We start from the raw sequence: 13,388 nt of genomic DNA on the forward strand, positions 1-13,388 counted from the left end.
AACCTATCCCCAGGTGCATGTCTTTGGAAGTGGAATGAAGAGGATTGTAACAATTTCTAAAAAAAACACACTGGTCAATTGACCAGGGACCTGAATATTGGCAGCGAAATTCAAAGTTTTGAATCAGACCAGAACTATACATTACTGAATGTTTGCCACTGGCTGTAATTTTTGGTATCATTGCAAACATACACTAACTATTGCAACATTCAATTATGTTCATTGTTATTGATATTGTTTTAACAAGAGAGAGAAGCCCTGCTTTAGAGGGCATTTAAAAATTGTAATTCTACTCTTGTTGTTTCTCCCCACGGAAATCTTTAGTAAAAGGCGAAAGATTTATGCAATTTGAAGAGAAACAAGAGTGATCTACAGGCTGAATGTACTTTGGCCGAGCCCATTCCCGGCCACACCGAGGTAACACACGGTTTCAAGGTGACACTTTAGTTATACAACAACTGAAGGAATCCAGTCACATTCACAGGCAATGCTGCAGAACCTTGCAAAAGTCCACAGAGTTTCGTCAAGTATCATCTCGCTTTAGTTTAATGGGCACAACGGGTTCTGGTACTAAAACAAATACAAGACGCATCAGTTTAATTAGTTTTTCTTCTATTTCCAAATTTACAAGTTACGGGTGTTTAAGTGCCATGCGGTTGTACGATTTGTTGCCACTGTTTACTGGAAAGTTCATCTCCTCGCATTCAACAGAGAATGTTTTAACCACTGAGTAACATTTTAGCAATTAGCCCCACATCTTTGGAGACTTTCTTATTAAGATGCAAATAACCACTCTGACCATATTCCTTCCATCAAAGCCTCATTAAGCAGCAAAGAACAATCATCAATGACAAAGAAGACATGACAAAATCATTAGTCTATGTCAGCTTCATGTTCAGGAAGAAACATCTAATCTCATCATCATGGTTAGCAAGACCTTACACTTTGGAAACACATTTCTCAAGACAAGTTCTTTAGAAATGATCCCTGAAAGTATAGTCTTGACATTCTCACAATTGCTGAGAAGAAATCATCTGCAAGACTACTTTTTTCACTCACAGGGTGCATTTTGTTGATGTACAACACATTATGGTTTCAAATTTTTAAAAACCAAGACAGTTGAAATACATTGACTTTCCCTCGATGAAATCAAGAGGATTGTCCCTCCATCCATCCATTTTTTAACGCTTTGTCCCTTTTGGGGTCGCGGGGGGTGCTGGAGCCTATCTCAGCTGCATTCGGCCAGAAGGCGATGTACAGCCTGGCCAAGTCGCCAGCTCATCACAGGGCCAACACAGATAGACCGACAAGATTCACACTCAATTCATTTATAACGGACAATTTAGTGTTGCCAATTAACCTATCCCCAGGTGCATGTCTTTGGAAGTGGAATGAAGAGGATTGTAACAATTTCTAAAAAAAACGCATTAGTCAATTGACCAGGACCTGAATATTGGCAGCGGAATTCAAAGTTTTGAATCAGACCAGTACCATACATTTCTGTACGTTTGCCACTGCCTGTAATTTTCAGTATCATTGCAAACATTCACTAACGAATGGAAGATTCCATTATGTTCATTTTTATTGTTTTAACAAGAGAGAGAAGCCCTGCTTCAGAGGGCTTTTAAAAATTGTAATTTTACTCTTGATGTTTCTCCCCACGGAAATCTTTAGTAAAAGGCAAAAGATTTATGCGATTTGAAGAGAAGCAAGAATTATCTACAGGCTGAATGTACTTTGGCCGACCACATTCCCGGCCACACCGAGGTAACACACGGTTTCAAGGTGACACTTTAGTTAACCAACAACTGAAGGAATCCAGTCACATTCACAGGCAATGCTGCAGAACCTTACAAAAGTCCACAGAGTTTCGTCAAGTATCATCTCCATTCATCCATTTTTTACCGCTTTTTCCCTTTTGGGGTCGCGGGGGGTACTGGAGCCTATCTCAGCTGCATTTGGCCAGAAGGCGATGTAAAGCCTGGCCAAGTCGCCAGCTCATCACAGGGCCAACACAGATAGACCGACAAGATTCACACTCAATTCATTTATAACGGACAATTTAGTGTTGCCAATTAACCTATCCCCAGGTGCGTGTCTTTGGAAGTGGAATGAAGAGGATTGTAACAATTTCTAAAAAAAAAACGCACCGGTCAATTGACCAGGGACCTGAATATTGGCAGAGAATTTCAAAGTTTTGAATCTGACCAGAACCATAGATCTGCATGTTTGCCACTGCCTGTAATTTTTTGGTATGAATTGCAAACATATACTATTAATTGCAAGATTCCATTATCTTCATTGTGATTGTTTTAACAAGAGACAGAAGCCCTGCTTCAGAGGGCATTTACAAATTGTAATTGTTCTCTTGTTGTTTCTCCCCACGGAAATCTTTAGTAAAAGGCAAAAGATTTATGCGACTTGAAGAGAAACAAGAGTGATCTACAGGTTGAATGTACTTTGGCCGACCCCATTCCCGGCCACACCGAGGTAACACACGGTTTCAAGGTGACACTTTAGTTAACCAACAACTGAAGGAATCCAGTCACATTCACAGGCAATGCTGCAGAACCTTACAAATGTCCACAGAGTTTCGTCAAGTATCATCTCGCTTTAGTTTAATGGGCACAACAGGTTCTGGTACTAAGCCAAATACAAGACGCATCAGTTTAATTAGTTTTTCTTCTATTTCCAAATTTACAAGTTACGGGTGTTTAAGTGCCATGCGGTTGTACGATTTGTTGCCACTGTTCATTGGAAAGCTCATCTCCTCACATTCAACAGAGAATGTTTAACCACTGAGTAACATTTTAGCAATTAGCCCCACATCTTTGGAGACTTTGTTATTAAGATGTAGGTAACCACTCTGACCATATTCCTTCCATCAAAGCCTCATTAAGAAGCAAAGAACAATCATCAATGACAAAGAAGACATGACAGAATCATTAGTCTATGTCAGCTTCATGTTCAGGAAGAAACATCTAATCTCATCATCATGGTTAGCAAGACCTTTCACTTTGGAAACACATTTCTCAAGACAAGTTCTTGAGAAATGATCCCTGAAAGTATAGTCTTGACATTCTCACAATTGCTGAGAGAAAATCATCTGCAAGACTACTGTTTTCACTCACAGGGTGCATTTTGTTGATGTACAACACATGGTTTCAAGTTTTTAAAAACCAAGACAGTTGAAACACATTGACTTTCCCTCGATGAAATCAAGAGAATTGTTCATCCATTCATCCATCCATTTTCTACCGTCTTGTCCCTTTTGGGGTCGCAAGGGGTCCTGGAGCCTTTCGCAGTTGCTTTCGGGCTGAAGGCGATGTACACCCTGGCCAAGTCGCCAGCTCATCACAGGGCCAACACAGATAGACAGACAAGATTCTCACTCACATTCACTTAGGGACAATTTAGTGTTGCCAATTAACCTATCCCCAGGTGCATGTCTTTGGAAGTGGAATGAAGAGGATTGTAACACTTTCTAAAAGAAAGGCACTGGTCAATTGACCAGGGACTTGAATATTGGCAAGGAAATTCAAAGTTTTTAATCAGACCGGATCCATCAATTACTGCATGTGTCAGGGTCAAACATTGTTAACATCTATTAAAAAAGACAAAAAGGCAAGGAATCAAACAGAGACAGACTTAAATTTGGACTCAGATCATGAGGAGAGACATGGCTTCTGTACATTATCCATCCATCCATCTTCTTCCGCTTATCCGAGGTCGGGTCGCGGGGGCAACAGCCTCAGCAGGGAAACCCAGACTTCCCTTTCCCCAGCCACTTCGTCTAGCTCTTCCCGGGGGATCCCGAGGCGTTCCCAGGCCAGCCGAGAGACATAGTCTTCCCAACGTGTCCTGGGTCTTCCCCGTGGCCTCCTACCGGTTGGACGTGCCCTAAACACCTCCCTAGGGAGGCGTTCGGGTGGCATCCTGACCAGATGCCCGAACCACCTCATCTGGCTCCTCTCGATGTGGAGGAGCAGCGGCTTTACTTTGAGTTCCTCCCGGATGGCAGAGCTTCTCACCCTATCTCTAAGGGAGAGCCCCGCCACACGGCGGAGGAAACTCATTTCGGCCGCTTGTACCCGTGATCTTATCCTTTCGGTCATGACCCAAAGCTCATCACCATAGAAGAGGATGGGAACGTAGATCGACCGGAACGTAGATCGACCGGTAAATTACACCTTGCACAGTTCCTGCACCAAGCTCTGACGAAAAGGTTTTTGTCTCCTCTTTTATTTAGGTATTCAATGTTTACGCAACAACACATGTCAAAACAGGAATGGGGAGCATACACACAGTCACTGTTTTCGGTCACATTGAAGACAAAAGAAGATGATGTTTCGGGCCCGGGCTCGTCCTGGTTTCAGCTTCGGCAGGTCTTTGAGGACAAAAGAAAACCCCTCTCGTCGCATTCCAACGTACACAGCGGAATGTTCCAAGACCTTGCTTGGTCGAAGAAGGACAGCTCTCAACTACTCAGTGGAATCAAAGAGAGCTGAAAGTTTTTTGATAATTTACAAACAATTCACACAATTGTTCTAACATTTCCCTCCTGTTTATCAAATAACTTCCCCAGATTCTTCTCATCCCCAATAACTTCTACTTGCGATTTTCAGTTAATGGTTCATTTCCCTAGGGCCAAGTTATCTTTACACTCAGAGTTCAACATCAATTTTTGTGGGGCGGTATAGCTCGGTTGGTAGAGTGGCCGTGCCAGCAACTTGCGGGTTGCAGGTTCGATTCACGCTTCCGCCATCCTATTCACTGCCGTTGTGTCCTTGGGCAAGACACTTTACCCACGTGCTCCCAGTGCCACCCACACTGGTTTAAATGTAACTTAGATATTGGGTTTCACTATGTAAAGCGCTTTGAGTCACTAGAGAAAAGCGCTATATAAATATAATTCACTTCACTTTTCTCTCATTGTTACTCGGGTCTGGAAACAGATCAGGAACACCATCTAGCTGGGTATCCCCATCATCAGATTCATCTTCCTTATCGTCCACCAGGAGGTGCATCTGAACAGCTTTATCATCTGCTGGGCTAATCGCTGTGGTAATCAGACGGTTAAGCAGAGAACGTAGACAGAGCTTTTTCATTTCGGGCTCCAGTACTCTGGAATGCCCTCCCGGTAACAGTTCGAGATGCCACCTCAGTAGAAGCATTTAAGTCTCACCTTAAAACTCATTTGTATACTCTAGCCTTTAAATAGACTCCCTTTTTAGACCAGTTGATCTGCCGTTTCTTTTCTTTTTTTTCTATGTCTCACTCTCCCTTGTGGAGGGGGTCCGGTCCGATCCGGTGGCCATGTACTGCTTGCCTGTGTATCGGCTGGGGACATCTCTGCGCTGCTCATCCGCCTCCGCTTGGGATGGTTTCCTGCTGGCTCCGCTGTGAACGGGACTCTCGCTGCTGTGTTGGATCCGCTTTGGACTGGACTCTCGCGACTGTGTTGGATCCATCATGGATTGAACTTTCACAGTATCATGTTAGACCCGCTCGACATTCATTGCTTTCCTCCTCTCCAAGGTTCTCATAGTCATCATTGTCGTCCCACTGGGTCATTATTGTCACCGATGTCCCACTGGGTGTGAGTTTTCCTTGCCCTTATGTGGGCCTACCGAGGATGTCGTAGTGGTTTGTGCAGCTTTTTGAGACACTAGTGATTTAGGGCTATATAAGTAAACATTGATTGATTGATTGATTGATTGAATACAACAACATCCACACAACGTCAGTATTGCTACAAACACGGCCATAGATATCCTATCAAGGACTTGTATTTGCCGAACACGTTCATAGATATGATATCAAGGACTTGTATTTGCCGAACACGTTCATCCACCCATCCCACATAGACGTATCTATGCCTGAGTGCTCTTTCCTTTTACTGCTGAGGGTTCTAAGGCCTTCCAATGCTTTGGTCAGGCTACCTTCCGCATCAGTGTTGTTTGGTATGAAGTGAATTGTGAAGTGAATTATATTTAGTGACTCAAAGCGCTTTACATAGTGAAACCCAATATCTAAGTTACATTTAAACCAGTGTGGGTGGCACTGGGAGCACGTGGGTAAAGTGTCTTGCCCAAGGACACAACGGCATTGACTAGGATGGCGGAAGCGGGAATCGAACCTGCAACCCTCAAGTTGCTGGCACGGCCACTCTACCAACCGAGCTATACCGCCCCATGAACGTGCAACACTGTTCATCAAATATTGTGCACACACCCCCTCTTTCCGCTAATGACATGTCCAGCGCTATACGGTTTTGAAAGGCCATAAGGGAGGTGGCGGCGAGTTGATCAGCGACGGCTTCAAGTCCGGCCTGTGTCCAATCTTCTAATCTCTGTACGTTGTAGTGGACATAGTTTATTCTGTCAACATTCTTGTTAATCGTACACCACCAGTAGACGGATGATTCAAATTCAGCTACAACTTAATTTACCAATTTATAGTCATCAGATACACTTCTTTGGACACCCATTGCATTGATCAAGTTAGATCTACAACACTTTGCCAGTTTACATCATGTCTAGTTATTTTCCAATGATCATATATCCAATGATCATATATCCAATGATCATATATCATCTCGCTTTAGTTTAATGGGCACAACGGGTTCTGGTACTAGGCCAAATACAATACGCATCAGTTTAATTACTTTTTCTTCTATTTCCAAATTTACAAGTTACGGGTGTTTATGTGCCATGCGGTTGTACGATTTGTTGCCACTGTTCATTGGAAGACTCGTCTCCTCACATCCAACAGAGAATGAACGCAACATGGACTACCGTAGGAGTGTCCACACAACACAGGGGGGCGCTAAATCCCCGCTTAAATCAACATATTTTATTATATTTTATATTTTTCAGTGCAAATATTGAGATATCTAAAATTTGAAGTTCTCTGGTGCTCCAACATAGTCGTGTCATTTTCCTTTTCTCCGGTCAACTCATTTTAGTTCTTGAATGCTGATGTTTGTTTCATCCACTTGGGCAAATAAATATTTATCCCTTTACCTCTCCCCTCATTCATGCGGCACCCCTTAGAAATTGTCAGTCCATATCGCAAACTGACACTGCCTGGGTTAGGGCCACTTTCAACTTTTCCAAATAACTTATAATCAAAACAAATATTGCAAGTAAATTGTATTTCTTTAATAAGTTGACATTGTCCAGGATTTTTTTTAAGTCTAGCCCCGTGTCTGATATATATATATATATATATATATATATATATATATGTATATCTTGATTGGATTATCCAGAGAATAGTGCTCGATACCGTGGTAGAGCGCAATACGTAGGTGTGGGAAAAAATCACAAGACTACTTAATCTCTACAGATCTGTTTCATGAGGGGTTCCCTCAATCATCAGGAGATTTTAATGGAAGCATTCACATACAATGGTTTATATAGAGCACAGAGTGGGTGGGTACAGGCAGGCGTAGGGTGTGGTGATTGGCTCATGTGTTACCTAGGAGGTGATTCCGTCTGTGGCGGCATGTTCAAATGATTTCACTGCGCTTGTTGAGAGATGATAGATCTGGATGATATATAATAAACAGTTTCTCTTTCAAGCATAGGTTGCATCTTTTATTACCACTGTTGTAAGGTGTGCTGGATGCAAGAATTTGCCATGTTATTGAATATTCAACATTATTGTCTTTGAGGTTCCAAATGTGTTTGCTGAGTTCTGTAGAATTCTGCAAAGTCTGGTTTCTAAAGGAGGCATTGTGATTATTCCATCTTGTTTTGAACGCTCCTTCGGTTAATCCTACATACGTGTCAGATGTGTTAATGTCCTTGCGTATTACCTTTGCTTGGTAAACGACTGATGTCTGTAAGCACCTTCCGTTGAGAGGGCAATCAGGTTTCTTGCGACAGTTACATTCATTATTGGTTTCAGAGTCGTTTAGTCTGGGGGTAGGCAGTCCTTTTGCAATTGCTTTGTTGTGGTTTGAAATGATTTGTTGCATGTTATTCATACAGCTGTAGCTCAATTTAATGTTGTTCTTGTTGAATATTTTTCTTAGGGTGTTGCCTTTGGGGAAGTGTTTGTCGATCAGAGTGAGGAACTTGTTGCTGAATGGCGGATTGTACCAGATGATGTTGTTTCGTTTTCTGCTCTTTTTTGGTTGGTTTCCTGGAGTGGGTTCATAGGTGAGGGTGAAGTTGTATCCGCTTTCATCAAGTGCTTTCTGGTACGGGGGGGTTGCTTGGTCGAATTCAGCTTTGCTGGATGACAGCATCGATAGCCTTTTATTAATTCCGGTAGGTATTCTTTTCGTGGTGGTGGGTGGGTGGTTGCTGTCGTGGTGCACGTATTGGAGTGTTGTGTTGGGTTTCGTGAATGGTTGGTAGCTGTTATTTCTCAGGTTGAAAGTGACGTCGAGGAAGTTGACGGTTTGCTTGTTGGCTTCAATCGTGATCCGTAGGCCGTTTTCTTTGAAGATTTGGCATATGCGCTTCTTGGTGTTCTCGCTGCTCCTTGGCGAGGCGCGGCACACTGCCAGTCCGTCATCACGGTAAATACCAAGGTTCAGGTTGAGGCTAGCAAGCTGGGAGAGGAGGAAACTCCCAACGAGTTCGCACGTTTCAACAAGCGCAGTGAAATCATTTCAACATGCCGCCACAGACGGAAACACCTCCTAGGTAACACATGAGCCAATCACCACACCCTACGCCTGCTTGTACCCACCCACTCTGTGCCCTATATAAACCATTGTATGTGAATGCTTCCATTAAAATCTCCTGATGATTGAGGGAACCCCTCATGAAACAGATCTGTAGAGATGAAGTAGTCTTGTGATTTTTTCCCACACCTACGTATATATATATATATATATATATATATATATATATATATATATATATATATATATATATATATATATATATATATATATATATATATTTATATATATATATATATATATATACACATATATATTTATATAGTGTTTATCAATTATGCAGAACAGAGTTCCTCTACACTTTAGTGCAGGTATTTTTTTATATACTTTTACAAACATGATCTTTAAAATGTGATGGCCAGCAGTTGATCCCCACACTAACATGGAATTCCGTTCAGCAAGATTCACATTATTGAGCGAAAGTTTTAAGAGTTCAGCTTTTGAAACAATTTTATTTTAGTTTTAATTGGACCCTTGGGACATTTTAGTTGTTTGATTGCACAGATGTTGCAGGTTTGATCTTCAATTGGTCTTCTTTTTCATCGAACAGTTGCTTTGATAACTAAGAAGGTAACATCAGCACTAACTGCTCAGCACCTGGTAGTGTCTTTATTAAGATAAGGAGGGGAAAAGCAGCTGCAATCCAGGACGGAAGAAGAGGTAATATTACTATTATTCATCCAAATTAAAAGGACAATAATCCCATTTAACACGAATGTGGTTCTTGTGATTAAAAAAACAAAACAGTGTGACTGCTGAACAAATTTTATTGAAGGATGTAAACATTTATTTGCAGCTATTGTGTTTCCACACATCCTCATCCTATTTTTAGCATTATGGGTCTTAATTAGAGGTTGTTTTTTGGATAGTTGTAATTTTTGGTTTGGTTTTTGAAATAAAATGAAATATCCACAGTTTTGTTTTATTAGAACTATTTGCTTCAATGCTGCAGAACGCACCTTATATGGGGAACAGTCCCACCGTGTGGCTAATTTAAGAACTGCAGGTTTGAAATCTACATCGAACAACAATATTGGATACACTTTCTAATGTGGTCTAATCTATACGCCTCGCAAAGATAATAATGTTGCATTTTGAGCGACATTATTATAGGGCAACTGCATTTTTTTTTACACTTAAATTAATCGTAATAGTGGCAACGTCTTAAAAGGTATGCAGTTGTTATTATTTTAAAGGAATAACACTGCCACTTAAAATATTAATCATGTTAATAGTAATAATATTAACCCATTTGATGTATATGTTTTTTGTATTGTTCACAATAATTTATAAAATCACGCCAACATTCTAAAAAATAGTTAACACCCACTAAAAGTATATTTAAACCACAAACTAAATTAGGTTTGAAAAATTATAATTTTCTCAAAATAATTTTTTTATTTGCTTGCCCTTGACATTCAAACATATGTTTCAATATTATATTTATGTCGTATTGGAATACAGTATGCATACAGTTAAACGCTGACGCTTTACCGTGAATTGATAAACGTGGACCCCGACTTAAAAAAGTTGAAAAATGTATTCGGATCTTACAATTTAGTGGTCGATTATACGGAATATGTACTGTACTGTGCAATGTACTAATACAAGTTTCAATCAATCAATCAAAAAAAATATATTTAAAGTCCTGCACGTTGGAACTCCTGGCGTTGTCACGCCAAATTTCTTCCCCCCCTAATGAAAATTTCCCCCCCATTTACCTCTGGGGTCATGATTAATACAGACGTTTTGTTAATCCTATTATATAAAAATATATCGCTATATTATAAAAATATATCGCTATATTATAAGAATATAACGCTACATTATAAAAAAACTGACGTTTTGTTAACGCTATATTATAAAAAAATAAAAAAAACTATTCACGTATTTACTGCCGGGGTCACGTTTGCTCTTACGTCCTCACATAGCTTGTGTTTGTAAATAGTTTTTTTAATTTATTTTTTATAATATAGCGTTAACAAAACGTCTGTATTTTTATAATATAGTGTTATATTTTTTATAATATAGCTTTAACAAAACGTCTGTATTAATCATGACCCCAGAAGTAAATGGGGGGGAAATGTTTTTGTAAGGGGGAAGACATTTTGCGTGACACCGTCTTCTGTGACTTTATATTTATTTATTGTATTTTATTTATTTATTTATTTCGGCAATCTTCACATAAAAAAAAGAACAACAAAAAAAAGTAAAACAAAAAAACACTCATTTGAGCAATGATTGAGCCGAAAGGGTGTAGGTTGAAGCAACGCTTATATAAACCTACCCCATCACAACAAGAACAAGATTCAAAAATATATAAAATCTAAAGCATGCTTCACTTATATTACTTTTTTTTAAGCAATATATAAGCAACATATATGTAGCACACGTCTCATATACACAGTTTAACATTTAAATCAAACATATACATTTGTACACTTTTATATATATATATATATATATAAATATATATATTATATATACACCATTCATTTGAATTCCATTTAAAGTGGTAATATATACATTTTAATATAACCTATATGTATAATTATGAAATCATAAATTGTATTTATATACATATTATATATTATTGTCTTTCAAAAAAAATGTTTGCTCTTCTTTCTTATATTTACTAATGATAAATGATTTAAAAAGCTTCTTAAACTGGTTTATGTTGGTGCTGTGTTTTATTTAATCTTTTAAACAGTTCCTTATTTTAACCCCTGCTATTGTTATACTCATTCGTTTCTGTGTTGTTCTACAATATTGAATCTTAAAAAGTAGTTCTCCTCTTAAATTATAATTCCCTTCGCTCTGTAAAAATCTTCTCTGTAACCCTGTTGGAAGTGAATCTTTACTTGCTTTATAAATCATTTGGGCAGTCTTGAGTTGGATGAGATCTGGTAGTTTTAAATCAAATGTTTTTTATAAATAATCCATTAGTGTGTTCTCGGGGTCCTGTGTTATGTATCAGTCTGATGGCCCTTTTTTGTATTATGAATAGTGGTTGGATGTTCGTCCTGTATGCATTTCCCCAAACTTCTAGACAGTAACTCAAATATGGTAAAACAAGTGTACAATAATAAGCTCTAGAGGCACCCGTACTAAAACAAAAAAAACTCGGAATACGACTGTTGTGAACTGTGTTGCTGGGTTACTATGACCTTGCACAGTAGGTACATTATTTATGTATTCGTACAAATATTTTTAAATCTTGCATCATGTAAAATTGTCCACGGTGGGACAGCTGATCAGCGTGTACTGCTGACTTTGTAGAGCACGTGCATTCGCGACAGCGAGCACAGCTTTGCGATACTGACTTTGCATATTTCATAGGGATTAACACAAGACTAGTGTGACATACTACCCAATACAGTAAAATCTGTTCAAATCTTATTCGGTTACTTTCGTGAGTATTCGGGTCCTCTATGCGAATGGACGCAAACCGATGATTCCTGTGATGACGTCACCTGGACTGTGTAGGAATTGTTTTTAACATTGCAAGAAAGCCCCGCTCACGCAGGGCATCAAAAAATTCAGTTATACTCTTGTTGTTCCTCCCCACGGAAATCTTTAGTAAAAGGCGAAAGATTTGTGCGATCTGAAGAGAAACAAGAGTGATCTACATTGGTAGAATACTTTGGCTGATGCCATTCCCGGCCACACCAAGTTAACACATGGTCTAAAGGTGGCGCACTATTTACCTAACAAACACCGATGTGATCCTTTCACATTCACAATCAACGCCGTGTCACCCTAAATCGCCACATTTTAGCCGCTTACCTTTAAACTCAATTTTACTATTTTGTGGGTTGGACGCAAAGGATTCTGGGAATTAGCCTACAGCCAATAGGGATCGGTTTATTTTGCTTTCTTTAAAAATGTCAAAATAGACCAATTATAGCAGGGGTGTCGAACTCATTTTAGATAAGGGTCACATGGAGAAAAATCTACTCCCAAGTGGGCCGAACTGGTAAAATCACGGCACGATAACTTAAAAACAAAGACAACTTCCAATTGTTTTCTTTGTTTAAAAATAGAACAGGCACATTCTGAAAATGTGCAAATCATAATGTTGTTGTTTATTTTTTTTTTTTACACTTACGTGTTGCGGTTAATAGTATTCTATCTTCATCCGTCATTATGTATACTTTTTTAAATACATCCATCCATCCATTTTCTACCGCTTATTCCCTTTCGGGGTCGCGGGGGGCGCTGGCGCCTATCTCAGCTACAATCGGGCGGAAGGCAGGGTACACCCTGGACAAGTCGCCACCCCATCGCAGGGCCAACACAGATAGACAGACAACATTCACACTCACATTCACACACTAGGGCCAATTTAGAGTTGCCAATCAACCTATCCCCAGGTGCATGTCTTTGGAAGTGGGAGGAAGCCGGAGTACCCGGAGGGAACCCACGCATTCACGGGGAGGACATGCAAACTCCACACAGAAAGATCCCGAGCCTGGATTTGAACCCAGGACTGCAGGAACTTCGTATTGTGAGGCAGACGCACTAACCCCTCTTCCACCGTGAAGCCCTTTTTTAAATACATTTTGTGATAATGTTCTTCTCATTAGCGTTAATTTTCAATTTATCGCGATAAAAAATTACATCAAAATCAAATGACAGAATGTTATTTATGTGGTTTGCTCATTTTACTCAACTGGTGCACTAACAC

General features: G+C 39.7%; 6 non-coding genes across 6 annotated transcripts; all 6 read right to left on the minus strand.

The window, feature by feature from the left end:
- Positions 1-254: 254 nt before the first annotated feature.
- On the minus strand, positions 255-368 carry LOC133539330 (U5 spliceosomal RNA). Its single transcript, XR_009803288.1, has one exon. It is a non-coding gene; the product is annotated as a U5 spliceosomal RNA (small nuclear RNA).
- A 420-nt stretch (positions 369-788) lies between these two features.
- LOC133539277 (small nucleolar RNA U3) lies at positions 789-1,003 on the minus strand. Its single transcript, XR_009803245.1, has one exon. It is a non-coding gene; the product is annotated as a small nucleolar RNA U3 (small nucleolar RNA).
- A 601-nt stretch (positions 1,004-1,604) lies between these two features.
- Positions 1,605-1,718, minus strand: LOC133539345 (U5 spliceosomal RNA). The gene has a single exon (XR_009803303.1). It is a non-coding gene; the product is annotated as a U5 spliceosomal RNA (small nuclear RNA).
- A 609-nt stretch (positions 1,719-2,327) lies between these two features.
- LOC133539358 (U5 spliceosomal RNA) lies at positions 2,328-2,439 on the minus strand. Its single transcript, XR_009803315.1, has one exon. It is a non-coding gene; the product is annotated as a U5 spliceosomal RNA (small nuclear RNA).
- Positions 2,440-2,860: 421 nt separating this feature from the next.
- LOC133539271 (small nucleolar RNA U3) lies at positions 2,861-3,075 on the minus strand. Its single transcript, XR_009803239.1, has one exon. It is a non-coding gene; the product is annotated as a small nucleolar RNA U3 (small nucleolar RNA).
- A 9,136-nt stretch (positions 3,076-12,211) lies between these two features.
- Positions 12,212-12,325, minus strand: LOC133539315 (U5 spliceosomal RNA). The gene has a single exon (XR_009803274.1). It is a non-coding gene; the product is annotated as a U5 spliceosomal RNA (small nuclear RNA).
- Positions 12,326-13,388: the final 1,063 nt, after the last annotated feature.

Source organism: Nerophis ophidion, linkage group LG20 (assembly GCF_033978795.1).
Source record: "Nerophis ophidion isolate RoL-2023_Sa linkage group LG20, RoL_Noph_v1.0, whole genome shotgun sequence".
In the NCBI taxonomy this organism is placed as follows: Eukaryota; Metazoa; Chordata; class Actinopteri; order Syngnathiformes; family Syngnathidae; genus Nerophis; species Nerophis ophidion.